The following is a 17,783-nucleotide window of genomic DNA, read 5'->3' as shown; positions in this document are numbered from 1 at the left end:
GATCTCGTGATGGCTGAGGTCAACTTCGTTAGTCCATCATTCCCGCTGTTGTCAGCCTTCTGAATCTTTAATTACATTATCGATCCGATCGGAATCCTGCGTCTTTCAGTGTGTGTATTGATGGCTTGAGCAGACCATGCAGCCCTGAATTACTTTTGTTTAAAGCGTTGATCTCACGTTTCCAATGAAGAGTGTTTATGATTGTAAGAGCTTTGCCAAATATAGTTTACAAAGAGAGGTTCGTTTGAAGCTAACAGATACTTCATATGAGCACTTAAAGACGCTATAAAATGTGTAAATTCGTACGATTCGCGTAGTTCATGTTAACTGGTTTTCAGGTAGGCTGTTATCTGTGTTTTTAGACGGGCATTCACAATACGTAATTTGTTTATCATCCAAAACCATTTTGAAATGGATTTTTCATTTTAATTTACATACAGTTAAAAAGGGGAATATTATGAGGCGAGTCAAAACACGTAGGCTGTTCTCTGATGAATTGGAGGTTTTTACTTTCAAAGACGTCTTTCCCTTCTTTTTAAGTGATATTTCCCTTTTCTTTTCAACAGCTGCATTTGATTTAACGCATCATTGCACTTCCTGCAATGCAGGATCTGTTCATTTGAGCCTAGAATCCTCTCTCCATCGCAGTCCCACTCCCTAGCTGTTTGTATTGTACTGCTGGCTAAATTCCTCAATATTTACAAGATCTATAGATGCTAAATGGCCCTTGCAAAGGCCCGAGTTCGCCGATGGATACACCCCCCATCTTCTCTTTGACGATCACATCTGGTCCCCTGATAAAGCTTTGTTTGCAGAGCATCGGCTTCTGAATGCTTGAGAATATCTGACGGGGACCACTTCTTATTGACTTTAAACGGACACAGAAGTCTTCACATCACAGTTTGTGAACTGGCATGAGATCTGGTCAGAAAAAAATGAATGAAAGGAACTAGTATCTGCTAGTACATTCGAATTAATCAAGGTCTTATGTTGCATTTCTATTCGTAGATAATTGTTTCCAAGGAAAATTAGAAGCTGATTATATTAAATAGGCTGTGATGAAATTTACAGTCCTGTTTTTTTACTCAGTGCCATGTAATAGAAAAATAACTTTTACAGTTATTTTAGTCTAAGAGTTTTAAATTCCTATAGAATAGAGGAATAATATCCTCCTCTGTATGTTTTAGATGCCATCTATGACGCAATAAAATATATTATATTATATGTCTATTAACAGTTAAAGTGTTTAGATTTGACACATGCAGTACGACAAATAGTTGCACTGCTGATGAGATAGTTATAATTTCCAATGAAACATGTTGGTGTTGATGAAACATGAAATTTAAAGACGCAAAGATAATTAGTAAACACACGGTGCATTTTCTCCGCTTCGTATGGGAAGTTAAATGCTCATATCATTTCCGCTGTGCATATAAAGTGTGAGACTCGCGTTACTCAATGCGTAATGTTTACTGTCCGGAAAATCCTAGGTTCCTAGGTTCAAAGGCTACTTGGGCAACAACTCAGTTGCAAGCCTACCCTCTGTTGTTAAAATGGAAATGCCTGGCTAATGTTTACACGTTTGAGAAATTGTTGGGGAGTGAGGTAGAAGAAATGAGAAGTACAATACTTTTTAAATTATTGTGACGAAATGTAGAGCTCTGATAGGCTTAAGTTAAAAGCAGACTGAACTACTTTTAAATGGTCAAAGCGCTTTTTTCCTCATTCTTCTTCATTATTATTATTATTATTATTATTATTATTATTATTATTATTATTTTATCGGGTTGCTTCATTTGCTCTTAAACCATCTGCAATATTTAAATTATCTGTCATGAAAATCTATCATCTGTAATAAAATGAAATCATATATAACTTTATTATAGTTATTATATTATATTTTTGTGGATATTACACTTTCCCTGCCAGGTCTTCTCCAAACCTTTCATACTTCCATTGACATAATGGTGTAAAATTCCGGCTCGGTATTAGTGTTAGTGTTTGTCATATGTTTATCTTTTTGCACAGTCCAAGATAGAAAAGGCAGTGTAATTGCAGAGTAGTCTTTTGCACCTAAAATCAACTGGAAGCTCTTAACTGATGCAATACCCAAGCAAATGGAGGAATGATTCCACATAAATATGCTTATTTAATTTCATGGCTATTTTCTTAATTTAGCTATTTAAAACAGATCAGATTAAAAAAAAAAAACAACTTGTAAGCCCAGATACAGAAAATGGGCCAATGATTGCTAATTATATGACCATAAAAAAGCCACACTTCTGTAAATGATTTGGTAAGGCAGCAAAGACAATGGAAAATGTGAAATTAGTGTAAGTTTAGTGTATGCATTTCTTTCACCCCTTTTTGTTCAGAAAAAAAGAAAAAGAGGAAATAGACACTTGCATTAAGCTTTATAACAGACCTGCAGTGATTGCATTGTCTTCAACCCCCCGCCCCCCCCCCTACCCACACACACACACACACACTCACACACACACTCACACACACACACACACACACACACACACAGACTTACAAGCATTGCATGCACACACACACACACACACACACATGCACACACGCTTGCACACACTACACTACACATTTGGCCAAGTATCGATTGAGCTGTGAAGTAATACAGAAATGCTCCAAGCTCAGGTGGCAAGAATGTGTTGAATTGATCCCTTCCACTGAGCCTCTGAGTGACTCTTTACTCTGTGCCACAGGAAGACAGTGGTGAAAAGAGAGAACCTAGTGTAACTTGATCCCACTCACTGCTCACCAAAGACAGCAGAAGAATATAACAAAGCCAGACCCAGGGTCATCCTGTGAATTTATAGCAAGAAGGATTTGCAGTCCAGTTCCCTCAACACGCACGCACACACATGAACACACACAAACAATCACACAATATTTGGACTTGTCTTAGGCTGACATCTTGTCAGTCTAGCAGGGATGGAGTTTTTCATTACCTCTTTCTGGCAGCATTTGTATTGATTTCTGTTTTGCGGTTTTTGTGACATATTTTTTCAGTGTTGCAGTTTAATGGACTGCGCTCCTATGATGTTCTAAAGAAGGCTGAGACGGAACAGACATAACGGCAACGTAACAGCAAGTTTTACAGTGTTAACCAGACAACTGCTCTCACCCATGACCAGCTTTCAGTGTGTCTGTTTTAGAATGAATTGGATGGGTCAAGAGTCTGTCCATATGGGAGGTTTCAAAGAAAGTGGTGAAGCTGACAGATGTACCCTCAAAACGCATTTACAGCCAAAGGATTTTATGAGTCTTTTAAAAAAAGAAGCATATCAGAAGAACCCATACAATCTAGGCGATGCTCATTTAATATCATAATGGTTAGATCTTTCCTGCATGCAATGACAGTTAGACCCTCTTGTTTTAAAGTCACTGCTGTCCATTCGCCCTAAAATCCAGAACTGTGGCGCTTTGTACGACATGCGGACAGCCCCACATGCAGTCACTTTCGCTAGCAAGAGCCCCTCCTGTGCTGTCAGTCCTCCCAGTTCAATATGAACAGTAGCCCGGAGCTTTGAATGGGCTCCCTACTGGGTCTTTGGCCTTTTTTCAGAGATCAAAGGCCTGCTGTGAACAATGGCAAACTGCGCTTTACTGTTTTGGGACACATGGCCACACCTGCACTGCCTACCCATCACCCTAAAGTGACAGGCCTTCTAGGAGCCCTTTTACGTTTGGCATTAAAATTCGAGCCTATCACTTCCCGATGTATCACTTAGGTGCAAAATGAGGTGCAAGATATTTGCTGGATTTCACATTGGTTAAGTGCTTTGTGTTTGCTGCCTTTGACATACATGGTGTAGTTTGTTTTGAACTACAGTCCCCAGCATGCAAACACATGACTTACAGTTGTGAAATTTATGCAAGTAATAAGATCACTGAAGACTGGTCTGACCCTGTCCAATCAACACAAAAAGTTGGCTACTATTGGGTAGTTCATTAGTGTGCATTGTTTTGTTTATTTTTTAAATTGCTGGCTACCATAAAATAATCCTCATTGTATGAACAACTATTCTAAGGTTACCTTTAATATTTAATAGTAACTCTTGCAAATTGTCTATTTTTACTGTAATAATATTCAATATATATTTTTAAAGGAGATCAAGATCTATTTTCCTAAGGACAATCAACCCTTAACTTTTCAATTGTTATGGGACATGTATTTCAAATTGGGTATTTAGGTATCTGGGAAAAGTAAATAGGTTTTGGAAAATATTTGTTAGTACATACTGAACACTCAAATTAGATGTTCTTAAGTGTTTAAGTGTTAAGTGTTTGGTATGTTCAAGAAAACATGGACTGGATGTATGAAATGCAGGTATCCTTCAAAGGTCAATAAAAAGGCCATTTAGAAGAGCATTTGCATTGTCAACCACTTTTTAGTGCCTTTGTGAACTTTGATTTGTTCTTGCTCTTTGTTTCTTTTCCAATCTCCCATCTTTCTTCCTATGTTGTTGATTCCTGGGTTTCCTGTGGAAAAAAGGATGGTCTGTGTCTACACAGCTGGGAAGCTGACAAGAGGTCCAGATTGCAAGCACAAACATGAAGCAGGCTTTTCTTGCCTTAAAGCCCACCCAGTTGCAGATGAGCAGTTTCCAAAGAAAAATCCCAAGCAGACAAATTCAGGATCAGTGTGTGATTTCCTTTATCTATTTCAATGTTAAAGTCACATTTTCATCTTATGTTAGGTGCACAAAAGCAGGGAGATTACCAAAATATGAAACATTTTCTTTCAGATTATTCTCATTTGGTGGTGAAACAAGTGGCACTTTAATTTTTTATTTGGAGACCTATTGTGGAGAGGGAGTTGTAAAGAGCTAAGAGTTATTAAGGTCATGGAGTTGGACCCCAGAGATAAACAGGTGGGAACCCTGCAGTGGGACCCTCTCAGGGCCTGACAGAGTGGAGGAACTTGCACATATTTAAGTGAGCCATTCATGCTTGTCAGATGGCCACAAGGATCCATTTCCCAACAGCCAAACGGCATCCTCTGGGGCCACAAATGAATGTACAGTGACTCCTTATCTTTCTCACAGTGCTTCCACTATTGTCCTCTCCAGCTTATCATCACCCACAAAATTGCAGGGCCTTTTTAATAGAGTTTTATTGCAGTAGGGATATTTGCTCCATTGTCATGTTAATTCACTAAAATTGGGGGACTTGGGTGGTTTGTGGTTTAATCTTTTTTGACATTGGCAAGTTCATAAGACAGCACATTACAGAAACAAAACAAGTCTGAGGGCGAGAGAGATGCCATGCTAGTCCATTTTCTGAGTGTGGCCTGTCTGCGGGTCACTTAATGTGCTTTTTCATTTTTAAATGAATCACATGTACTTTTGTGTTGTACAGTAGAATGGAGGCAGATCCCCTTTCTTGTCTTTAAGAGACTTGCTTCAAGATTAAGTAGGCAGATTGTGTCCCTTTCACCATCAGAATTACCACTGGTAACCCTAGCCAGCACTGTCTGCCACAGGACTCAGAAACACAGAGACCAGTGGACACTCTTTTAATGTCATTTCAGAGATTAGATTACCTCATCACAATCTAACTTTAATTTATGCCAAGGGTATAGGGAGTTACCTTTTGCGGCCTTTTCCTTGTTATATAGCCTATCTTCAGGATTCTCACCTGACTTCTGCAGAATATTTTGTTACTAAGAAACGGATATTGGTGAGAAAATATACACGTTGCAGACATTTCTTCCTCAACAGGTGTTTCTGGTATCTTTGTATAAGGTATTCATCTGAGGTCCAGCTTCAATGTGATAATGTGCTGTGTCTTTAAAATTGCATGATGAAATTAAACAGGTTTCTTTCAATCAACATTTGTGTTATTTGTGTTAACTATAGCAGCTGTGTGGGATAAGAGAGGAAAAATGCTTGCATAAATTTGTCATTCCAAATTTAGTCAATACAAAGTTATATTGTACAGAGTCTTGTGCCTTTAGCTCCAAAGCTCTTTTCTTAAGATGCTCTGAGTGCATTGAATTTGTCATTTTTGGGCTTGGAGTGAAAAGACCACCTGTGTGGTCTTTTCACCCCCCTCTGTACACACTGACACCTCAGTGGGTGACAACTGAGACACCCTTTGTCACCTGGAGCAGGTGGAATTTGGTTGAGATTACCACTTTGCTAATTATTTGTATTGCTTGTCTCTTTTTCTAAGTCGTAGCACTTTTACCTTCAAATGTGATGAACAATCTCTTAGATTTCAAAACCTGTTCAAATCAAGGGTTTCTTAGTCTCCTTGTTACCTATGTTACTGAGCGATTTCTTTTATGGTGAAATTTCAGTATGGTTGTTATAAATACTCTAATATATTTGCAAGAATAGTAGATCCATATCCATAAAATCACTTGTGAAATGAGTAAATGTATTATGGTATAAAGCTTACATCACAATTCTTTGGATTATATGTACTTTTTGTGTAACTGGGCAATTCAGCACATTCAGCACATTCTAACAATATTTGCCCCTTGGAATATGTAGAATTACAAAATGTATAATATTGTGGAAATGGTTTTGCAAGCATATTGAGTACTAGTTGCTGGTAATCTACTGTGCTTAGTATTGGCCAGAAGCTGAAACTAAGATGAAACTAAAAGTATTGCATTTGATTAGTCAAATGCAGTACTTGATTGTATCCATGCCGAATGGCATGACTGCTTTTCACCAATGAAAATCATGTAACCATTGATGGTTACCAAGTGTATTGCTAAATTCCAGCTGAGGTTCTGTGTTGCATGGCCACTACAGACACCTGAGCTTGATGAAAAATGTCCCAGATGCTGCAAGTTAATGTGTAATCAATCAACCCTGACGAAGAGTGTGCAAATGATCTTGTTTATTTTTAACCACTCTGCCAAATTAGTGGGGGGTGGGACTTTTGACTGAGAAAGCAATGTTTTTCTTTAATTCATTTTTTATGTTTTTTTTTTTTTTAATCCTGAACTGTTGTTCTGTTTGCTTATTACCAGAAAGATATCAGCTGAAATGTTGACATGCCATTTATGAAGCTATTCCCTTCCCTTCATGTTCAGAGCAGGGGGTGTGGAAGGAGAAAACAAGGCAGCTCTACACATGACCAGATGAGAGGTCAGGACTGCATTAAGGCTCTCAGAAGCCTGGCTTTTTATTAAATGATCAATCCATATAAAAACAGCAGACTAAATTGACTGGCTCTCATATACTTAATTATTACAGCTACTTGACCAAGTAACATTTTTCAGGATGCAGGTTGTCACAGGCTATCAATATTCCTTTAATCCGCGTTAGTTATTGCTGTACTTTGTAACCGCTTCGGATGGCTTGTCTCTAGTGGTCAGTTTGCCAGGGCAGCAGGGAAATGAGATGCTAAGTGGTTGCACAAACAATTTGATTATGCCATTTAATTCCAGTCATATAGATCTCCACGCTTGCTGAGACAGTCATTTCTCTAAGCCACTACAGTATACTGCTGACCCCTGGACTGTTTACCTCACTGCTTGGAATATCCCATTTCTACCCACCCATCTAATCGATAGTGGCTTCTTAGCATTTAGAAACTGTAACCATGCACTTACAGCTTGGGCTGGATTGGACTGTATTGTCTATTTGTCCCATGTACATCTTAATACGGGCCAACAGTATTTCTATGGAAAATGATCTATTATCAGTTTACATTTATAAAGCAGTGGGTGCTTGAAAGTCTTTTTAAAGTTCCATGTAACACTGTAGTATTAGAAAATGAAATGCAGGGAAAACATACAGCTTCATTCACCAATCAAGCAGCAAGTAGACTTCGAAATGCTACATACTTCCAACAGAACTTTTTCATTGGGTCTCTCAGAGAAGGAACCCCATGTTCCCCATTTTCAAAGCAAAATATGATAATACACATTTCAACCTCTCTGAAATTCCAGTCCCAAGGTTTTTTGTTCATTTGCTTCTGTATTGTTTGTTGTTGTTTTTATTTGTTTTCCTATGTATAACTGCAATTTCAACGTTTGCTTATTATACACAGTATTTTAATTTCCAAATATTGGAAACATTGTTGCCAAATACAACAACCAAGCTGCAAAGAGTTATTGTTCTATGTGTAGAAGAGTCAAGAAAACATTAATATTGATTCAATATCAGCTTGATTCATATTTTATAAGAGTTATCATTCCGTTTGTGTCCATAACATTAATTCTTGAAAACTGGAGTTGAATTTTAACCAAATTTCCCCTTTCTTACTTGACACTGTTGTGACTGTGACTAAAACATATTAGGTTTGGAGAAGGTCAATCTAATTTAAATTGAATGAGACAAATAAAACAAATTAATCTTCATTGTTTTTACTTTTTGTGGTGATAATGAATGTACATTTATTGCATGATGGTCTAGCTAAAGGTAAACCATTTTAGTTTTTTAAATTTTGTACACTGTGTGCATTTAATTTAGAATGGGATTCATAAAACTTAAAAATTTCTGTATTCTTTTGCCCTTGTTCTGAATCTCTATGCATAAATAAATGATGGCATTCACACCCACTGTATTTTGGTTAAAATAGGATTTTAAACAGTTGGCCTCTTAAATGAATGCTTTATATAGACAACAAAGTCAATAAGCACAGCTTTGATCAATGGGTTAAAAATGTATTCCTGAGGAAAAAAAACAGTTCAAGAAGTATTTGTTAATTAGTATTTACTGTGTGAGTAATACAAACGGATCAGCTGGCAACAAAACAGAAATGTGTGCATAAGATATAGCCAAGTTAAAGCACAACAGGGAGATTCTTACTGCAAACAAGTCACTTTGAGGCCTGTGTATATGGACTGGGTTTTTAACTCTGGGAAAGTCTCGGCCTTGCATGAATTATAGCCTTGGGTTGTCTGGGGTTAACTATTAACATGGAGACAGGCTGGTTCCACAGACTGCAAAATGAGAGTTGTGCCCTTTTTCCCCCAGATTAATGTGGGTCACAGTGTTCCCAGAATTTCCATTTCAATTAAAAAACCAATAATAACATATTGTGTTAATACTGAATGATTCCTGCCTAGGGAAAGATGATACCTCCTGTTTCGCTGAAATGAAAAAAAGCTCCTTCATTCAAAAAAAAAGGCCACACATCCAGGGGTCAGAAAATCAACCTTGTAATTCTGTACAGGCACTCCTATATGAACTGGCTTCCCAGTGGCTGACAATGGCCAGGGATTACCCATACTAATTTCACGCACTGCATTGAAAGGATGTCTGTTCCACTCCAGCAAAGTCGGCCCATATTAAAGAAGAATGCAGAGGATTGCGGAAGAAAAACTCCAAATGTACTATCCTTGCTTTCAGATTGGGTGTAACCAAACTAGTTCTTTTTGATATATGACCTGTAGAGGACTGAATCCCTGTTCTGTTTTAATGTCCAACCGGTGCAATGAATGTGTTCAGCTCTGACTGCTACAGGACCCATTACAGTGCATGATACCTCCTTAGTGTTCTCTGCTTTGTTCATGTTACTCATTTCAATAACAACAATGGTTGATATTATTTGTATCTTTCATTTGATTTCATTACAAAAGGGTCATTCAAAGGGGAAATGATGCTTGTGATGTTCATTTGATTGTCTTCTTTTAAAACAATTATTAACAAATTACATTTTCATACAATACTCTTTTAATGCATATATTAAGGACAGGATCAAGTCTAGCCTGGTACTTCTTTGGTATCAAACCCTTGTCAACATTAAGTGCACAAGCAACCAGTCTTTTCTGTCTGTCATGGGCTAGTTGTGGTGTGGTGGCTTCAGAGCTGAGGGCAGGGCAAGATACTTAACATTGTCATAATACTACATTTGCAGTAAAACTGAGCCATAAACATTTAAATCATTATGTGATTGGCTTGTTCACAATACCTATTGCTATTAGGGCAAACTGCCAAGGTCATTGGAAGTCAGAAACATCATTTGTCATTTGAACTGCAATCTTATTCGTGCATTATGAATGAAAGGTGTATTTCTCAGTTATAGTCATGGTTGTTTGGCACCTAATTAAATTTGCATTTGTCTTTTCCAATTGTTATAGTCAGACAGCAAAACTCAGCAACAACAAAACTACAAACAGGCATACATTTAGAAAATATAATGAATTGATTTATCTTTTGATTCTTGATACAGTATATAAGACCTCTTTTTGCTTCCCCTTACTTTATACCTAAATAAACATTAAGCAAAATGAAAATGTAAATTAACTGATAAAGGAATTTGGCAAAAAAATTAGAATCAGTTTATAGCTGATGAGTAAACAAACAGCACTGTGAAAAATTGCAGATTTGGTAATATGGAAACATTGCCTTATGTCCTTTCCTTTCAACATCCAACCTTATCTGCTTACAAGAGCAGAAGGTCCTGAATAAAGAAACAAAGAAACAAACCTATTAATGATTTCTTTAAAACAACAGTACTGGAAACAGAGACAAAAAAATCTTTGTGAGCATAAAGCCTGCACAAAGCCTGTGCTGGTCCACAGGTGTCTATACAGGTGCAGTGTACTATAATTTACTTGACACAACTGATGACAATCAGGTGCAGATAAGAATTTTCTACTGAATCAGAATTATAGGAATCAAAGTAGGCTTTAGACTATACCTGAAGAACAATATTGTTTGTCAGTGGTGAGACATAATAAATTTATACTTAACAGTGAGTTACATGAAGCAGTCATGTTCTTAGTGAAAAGAAAAAAGGTAAATGTTGAAGAAGAAACTGTCTTCCTAACACTTGTTTTCATCATACTGTCAGCTTTCTATTGAGCAGGCAATGGTCCATCAGGAATCTCATCGTAATACTGTTAACAGTGCATGAGCAACACAAAAAATTCTAATGTGCTAGACTTCTCATCAGGGTGTTGCAGTGTGGTTGGGAGGAAATAGGGGCAATGAATGAGATGTCATTGATCTTGTCACACTGTGTGGGTAAAGATGCCTGATACTCGCTTACATGATGCCATCTGCAAGCATTATGACATTTGTGAATCTTTGACAGCTTATGAATGGCAGTATGGTGCCATGTGTCATAATGTTTTTTTTTGAACACTGGTTAATAAGTGTCCTGACGCTTGTGTCTATAACACCTCAATATATGTATGTCACTCAGGTAAACATATGTGTCATAACCTTGTCATGACAACTGTCAAAATATCTTATAACTATACTTGACATGTGGTGACACATCGTAATACATCATGCAGTGCTTATGACATGGTCATATAGGCATTATTAATGTAACGTCAAATAAAGTGTCACCCAAAATTGTTCTAAAATCATACATTGTATTGCAAGCCTTATGAACATTAATTGTGTTGTTTTACCTTTCCAAAACTAAACACTGCCTATCACCTATAAATGAGTTACGAACGATAATTCTACAATACAGTTTACTTCTGATGCACTGCCTGACCTGAAATCTTTTGTGAGGGATGCATGCAGACTGCTTTAGGACAGACGCTGTTATAAATGTTAATGTTGGTGTTATTTTTTGAAGTGATTCTACATAATACTGTCTGGACTGTGTGTGTGTGTTGTGTGTTGACCTGTTTGTGGGTGTCTTGTGTCATGTATTGTCCCGTGACACGCTCAGTAACAGGAAATCTCAGGTGCTCAATGGGGTTACAGATGAGTGTCCTGTGCAGTTTAAGGGTACCTCAGCCCTTGAAAATGGAATTTAAAGCCAACCATTGCATTCCTGCCAAGAAAATGTCAGAGTGTTGGAGAAGAGCTTGTAGTGGGGACCTAGGGCCCAGATTACCTGTCTGAGAGATGAAGGGAAGGCACACAGTGTAATTTACAGAGAGCGCTGTGGTCATCTACTGTCCTGAGATGAGCCCAGAGGCTAACTGTTTACTGTCCCCTTCTCTGTAGGTCCTACATCCTGAACAGGAACTCAACAGAATGATGTAAGGTCACCAATGATGATACTCTGGTACTCCCCAGTCAATCATGATGTAGCTGAGATCGCATGGTGGAGGCATCTCTGTAATACACTGACACAGAGAGATTAATTGACTACAATTCATAAGTGAAATGAGGCCACATTTTCCCATGAGCTGCATGTTTAAATGGGTATGACACCAAGAAGAGTCTGTTAAAATAAATTCTGTATTGAATAAAAGATCGGTGGAATATATGCACCATCTGCACCAAACCTCAAATCCTGCAGCAATTCAGTACTATAGTGAAATACAAAAACTACATCTTAAGTGTAGCAATGCAGCATTTAACCAATGTGAAACAAAGTAATTTAACACTATGTGTTGTAATGACTGTAGCTGATATACATGTATCAGAAGGCAATACAGTTGGTCAGACTAAATTCCAACTTTAAAAAGCCTCTTGGAGTGCCTAGATTAAATGATCACTGAGAATTGATGCCCCTCAGGTTTACAACACACATGATATATATTTTCAGATCAAAACCGAGTGTACCATGAGTAAACCCGAGAAAGACCAAGCTACCACAGAATCAGTAGAGGTGGGGCTTAGTCACTGAGTGCATTTTAAAATTAGGGAAGAATACCATGTGTCATGACTTCAGACCTCAGCTGTGTGGTTCCCACTGCTGCTATAACTCTTATGCTCTTACCTCATCTCAACAAACTCCTCATTATCCACATCTGTCCAGCATATAATTTTGGCCTGATGCTTAATTTATTTTGTCATTGTATTGTCCTCCCATGGCTCTTGCTAGTCTACTGTGCTTCCACAGGAAACAGTCTGCAGCAAACAGATATTTATTTTTACATATCGAATTATTATTTTTCATTGGCTGTTGGCAGTCCTTCACAGCTGATGAAACTCAGCACTGGATTTGCCAAAAACGTCTAGTCTGCTACAACTTTACCTACAGCTCGGAGGCACTCACAATGTCAATTATCACTAGCAAGCAACTGAACCCATCACAGTATCTAAGGTGATAAGGCCCTTGTGTGATTAGCATGCACGCCTGCCAAATTATGACGAGCCTGTGTAACTCCTAACAGCTACTAAAATAGCTAAATCTGAGGTAAAGTAGCAGTGAGTGTTCCTAGCTTCAGATGTGGTGGGAAAGGAGGGCCCGATTAACAAATTCTCATTGCAAGGATGTTGTTGACCTGCGGTATTAGCTGTTGCTTGTTTGTGCTCTGGTTGTGATGGCAGCATCTGCATGCACAGGGAGCTGCTCCTCTAATAAGACACTGCAGGGACCTCCTCGCTCCCCTATGATGCAAATTGTCAATGAGCTCGTCTTGATCTGAGGATTAGGCCAGCCACTCCAATTACAGCCCGGTGCTTTGTGGTTTGTCAGGCATCGATGCAGCTGTCTGTGGATGGCCAGGGCGTGCTGCCGTGGGCGATGCTGAAACATGGATGGTGGGTACATAAGCAGTGACAGTCTGTTTGATTTAGCTTCATGTACATTCTGTTTACCACACATATATACTTTATTGAAGTAACTGAAGATAAAGGTAAAGTACTGTCTTCAAGGGTATAACAGACATGTTAACTCTCATACCCCAGGTCCAGAATTCTATCCTCTGCACCATATTATTTCTACATAGCTATTAGTGCCATGATTTGACCAATAGATTAAGACATTGTTAAATAACTCTTCACTTTTCTTCACTGCTGGCATGTGTGGTCACAAGTGGCAGTGAACTGCTGTATCATCAGAGCATTCTGGGAGATGCCTGCATGGTACTAGTGACTAAACCAGATCTGGCCTTGAAAAGTGAAAGCAGATACAACAGTAATTGAAGGAACTTCAATAGTTGCTCCAAATGTCATAGCTGTGGTCTCTGGACAAAGATTTGTGCCTGTGCCCCACAAAAGTTTAGTTATTTGACATAGCTTGTTTCCTTTTCCACTCACACAGAGCTCCACCCACCATGACATGCTTCGCGATGTCCTGTTATGACAGAAGGGGGTTACACTGACCCTGAAAATATGCAATGCCTCCCTTTTTAGTACCTCTCAGATATGTCACCTTAGACTTACTTTGCATTCCATTTAAGGCAGAATGGAGCACTGTCAATAAACTAGTACATTACATTTCCTGAGCTCTCTGAAGTACATTGGAATAATCCCTGAGTGGATTCATGTTTTGTGGAGATGGACAGAAAATAGACAGCATGTGAACTTTGCTTTCAGATCAGTCATTTCAAAGAAATCCTGAAACGCACACATTTTTCTGTAAACCAGCTCAATTCTGCTCATATAGGCCTAACACTGTAATGCTATCTGAAGGTGATGTCTGAGAGGTGTAATTAAATATGAATGCCGAGCTTTGTGCTGCCTGGCCAGTTTGTTTGGCTGAATGCTGGCTTGGGAGGAAAGCTCATCAAATCAGTTTTGTTCTTGTCATTCTAAACTCCACAACAGCGTCTGACAGAGAATCTTTGTCGTCTTGCGTGAATTGGAATTGGAATCACCTGTATTTAAAGATAATGGATTTGAAATAACCTACGGGCCTGTGCTTTAATGAGAGTTAGATTAATGAAAAAAGACCCCCATTGCCTCAGATTGCATGACAACATTTTCCAATTACATTCCTAAAATGGAGAATTCACTTATTCCGAGTAATTGGATGCTGACAAGGGTTAATATCTACAATGTCATTGAATAAAAATGTCCCATTGTAAGAGGAACTGAATGATACCTGAACCTTTCTGAATAGATTTGCAAGGGCTGTGAGTTAATTCTACTACTGGATGTTTTTTGAATGAATTCAAGCATGAATTCTACACAGCAAAGATTGGGATAATTATATTCAGTTCTGTTTGGTGCCTCGATGAATGAATTGACCTTTTAGATAAAACGAATCTCTTGAGCAAGTAAGCTGAAGTAAAGCCCACACAAAGAGGGCAGATGTATTGAAAGGAGCTTTTTAAACACAACAGGCCAGAGGAGGGCTAGTGGCTGTGGTCATTAAAAGATCGCACTGCTCGATGTTAACCCCTTCCGACCCTAGTGACACTGTTATGGAAGCGAATGGCATTCTCGTGCTGCAATGCTGGTACTCACTGTGGGTGGAGAAACCCAGTTCCATTTAATTCAATGCTTCCAGAAAGAAATTCCAATTCTTTGAAATATTAAAAAAGCTGTATATATATATACATATATATACATATATATACATATATATATATATATATATATATATATATATATAGAGAGAGAGAGAGAGAGAGAGAGATGAAGTATTATGTAGAGTTTTTTTTTTTTTCAGTCAGTTCAGAATTCCCTTATTTGAATGGGTCAGTCTTAATTGTGCTTTATTGTGTTTATTATACTGAAGAATAGCCTTAGAACCTTCTGCTTATTCATGATGCATGCAAGGTAAACATTAACACATGTGTAAGAAAAGGGATCCTGTACAGGGAAAGACAACCCCTAAACAATGTGCTAACATGGTAAATTCTGAAAGTCTTTTGTGGTCCGCTGTACGGCCAGCATCTCCGAGCAATCCAGTAGCCTGGCTCCACATCCGAAGTGCCACCAAGGGAGGCGGGTTATCCAGGACCGAGGCCTTTTTAATGAAAGTTAATCGTGTATCCTGGAGCCGTGCACAAAGAGCGCTGTTTGTAAACTGGCTCCCCAGCCCTGCCTGTAATTGGTGCTACACCTCGCTGCCTCAGTTTCCTGTCAGCATTATATCTGTGTTCACACGATCCAGCTGGTAAGGCATTTGTTCATGGCTGTTGTTTTGATCTGCGGACTGTGAAGAGAAGTGGGGCTTTACAATAGGTGCTATGTGACGGGGATTTGCAGAGTTGCAGGGACTTGACTGTGCAATGCACTAGTTTACCAACCCCTCACTGAAGTTTTCTGTTTTGTCAGGCTTTCCAGCAGCTCCCTACTCCTTTATGCCTTTATGGATTGCAAAGATATTTATACGGTGCATATTTTGTGTGGTTATGCTTTTATCTGTGTAATGTAAATGAACAGAATTTCTCATATTTGTACATCCAATACATCTAATTTATTGACAAGCACAAAAAGTAAGCATGAAAGGGAAATGGAAAAACACTATGGGCATTATTTTAATCCGTCATAACCTGATTGTGTAACAGAAAGTGAGAAAGTAAGACAAGTGCCCACCTTGTTGCTTTTTCAATTAAATATTACATCATTGTTCATAAAATTGAGAAAAGGAAAGAAAAACTTTGAAGAAATGGTTAACAGTTCCATACACATTTCCATGACCTTTTTTACAGATTACAGCTAGTATGCTCTGGAAACAAAAAAGTTTGCATATTTTATGGTGTATTTGATTTTAATGCCTTGTTAGCTGATAATGTTTTCCCCCCTAATTTAAGATGTGTTTACTTTGACATGAATTTATGTTTATCTAAGTGTTAATGTAACACAAATGAAGGCATAACTTTCAGCTTTAAGATTTGCTGTTTAAAGCTGTTATCAAATTCCAAAACTGTTTCACAAACTGTTAAAAAATTGCATGAAGTAATTTACTCAGACCGGGAAAATGATCCCATTTAATGAATTTTTTTGATCATTAACAGACTGGTACAAGATGAAAGCAACAATAAGACAGTGGATGCGGTTCTATGTTGGCACATCAGAAGAAATTGAAATCAGAATTCGAGATGCAGACATTGACACCTCCATGTGTTAAGGCATGTGTTTCCTATACACCAGCCAAGCAACACCTTCTATCTGTTGTGAGATTCCCTTTTTATGTGTGTTCATTAATCATGCATTATTCAATTTGAGAAGAATGGCTGCATACTACCCTACATTAACATGCATGAAGTCTCTGCATTTCAAAAATATTATACTACTACAAAACCATGTGGTTCATCTGGAATGGTATATTATATGATTTTATGGTATTTCACAGCACAAAAAGGTTTGTAGGCAAAGAATACAATTGTACAATTATACAATACTATGAATTGAAATCACATGAAACAATTGTAGGAGTACCAAGAAACTAGGATTTGAAATAGCTTAGTATGAAAAAGGAAGCAATTTTCCATCTAAATTTGCAAGCAGTCTTTAAGTGTATTTTGGAAATCATGTGTAGAAAAACCCATTGGAAGATTATTTTGGAATTTAACCCATTAGGGATCCAGGATTTTTGTATGATTTTTTTACTTGGGGAAAGTCATTTGGAAAAGTAATATGCATGTCAAATCTTTAATGGATTTTTTTTTGGTCAAATGCTTTACACATGTCCATGTTTCCTTTGTTAATATATCTACACACAGCAACGTTTTAAGTCATGCCTGTTTCATTTGCATTACAAAACATATTTCGTCCTTATAGAGTCCTAGGTATAACGTAATGCTGTCCTTTTCGGCTTGTCAATAAATTATAACCCCAACTGACAACGCATTGACTTGATCTTTACACAACATATCTGTGCTTGTCCATATGACAAATAGCGGCATGCATTTAGGACAAGAAGAGAAAAGAGCTTAAAGATCATTTCCACACTCTTTCAAACTTCCTGTTCATTTTGTAATTTTTTTTTTCTCTGAGTTTAATGTCCTGCTGTGCAGCCTCCCTTGTTATTTTATTCTAACTCTAAGAGTACACATTTTGAATTCAGTTTTTCTACTGGAATAGTCTGCAGGTGTCAGGTGGACACTGTACTGTAACTGCATATACCAAACTGCACTGTCAAGACTGATTGTACATTACAGTGGAAGAACATCCTGTCCTACAGCTTTAATCGTGTTCCATTTCCATTTTGCATCCATGATACATTCTGTCTCCAGCTGAAGCCTATTTTTA

Source organism: Megalops cyprinoides, chromosome 13 (genome assembly GCF_013368585.1).
Source record: "Megalops cyprinoides isolate fMegCyp1 chromosome 13, fMegCyp1.pri, whole genome shotgun sequence".
Taxonomy (NCBI): Eukaryota; Metazoa; Chordata; class Actinopteri; order Elopiformes; family Megalopidae; genus Megalops; species Megalops cyprinoides.
Note: the sequence above shows the minus strand (reverse complement) of the source record.